Here is an 810-nt window from a genome sequence, read left to right as displayed (position 1 = left end):
TATGAACATCACCTGATACATATACCGTATTTATTGACTTGTTCATTGTTCTTCTAGTGTACTTTAGCAAGTATCTTTCATAGTCGCCTTGGATCTGAAATAGTGTGAGAATAAGGTATTTTGGTGTTAAGAATATTTCTTTCACATTCAACATCAATCTGTTCTTCCTGAATCAATAGAAACTTGAAGACTGGTTCTAGGGCTTGGATGTTAAATTTCCCCCAAAGGTAATGTGTTGAAGTCTTGGTTGCTAACCTTTGGTGATTTGGGGAGGTGGTGCAACATTTAGAAAAGGGTGTTTGGAGAGCTGTGGGTCTAGCTCAGTTGGTAGAGTGTTTGTCTCTCAAGCACAAGGCCCTGGGTTCAATCCCCAGCACCAATTTAAAAAAAGAAAAAGAAAATGGTGTTTGGTGAAAGGAAGACAGGTCTTTGGAGACATGCACTTGAAATGTTTATTGGGACCCTACCCACTTTGTCTCTCTCTTCTTGCTTCTCAGCTGCTATGATTTGAGTGAGCAGCTTGTGCCACCATGCACTTCCTGCCATGAGGTTCTGCCTTGCCACAGGCCCAAAGCAATGAGGCCAAGTGACCTGAACAGAAAACTCTAAAACCCCAAGCCAAAATAAATCTTTCATCCTTTTAAGTTGTTTATCTCAGGTGTTTTGTCACAGTGATGAAAAGATGACTAACACAGAAAATAGGTACTCAGTAATGGAATCAATGATAGAAATATCATTGACAATGTGGTTCAGAAGCATTTGGAATTTGTGTACTTTAGCAATGGGAAAGTTTGTAGATGAAGCATAGAG

General features: G+C 39.8%; 1 non-coding gene across 1 annotated transcript; it reads left to right on the top strand.

Annotated features, from left to right (window-relative positions):
- The first annotated feature begins 309 nt into the window (after positions 1-309).
- Trnae-cuc (transfer RNA glutamic acid (anticodon CUC)) lies at positions 310-382 on the top strand. The gene has a single exon. It is a non-coding gene; the product is annotated as a tRNA-Glu (tRNA).
- Positions 383-810: the final 428 nt, after the last annotated feature.

The sequence above is a fragment of the Urocitellus parryii genome, chromosome 3 (genome assembly GCF_045843805.1).
Source record: "Urocitellus parryii isolate mUroPar1 chromosome 3, mUroPar1.hap1, whole genome shotgun sequence".
NCBI classification, from domain to species: Eukaryota; Metazoa; Chordata; class Mammalia; order Rodentia; family Sciuridae; genus Urocitellus; species Urocitellus parryii.
Note: the sequence above shows the minus strand (reverse complement) of the source record. Positions and strands in the feature narration are given on the sequence as shown.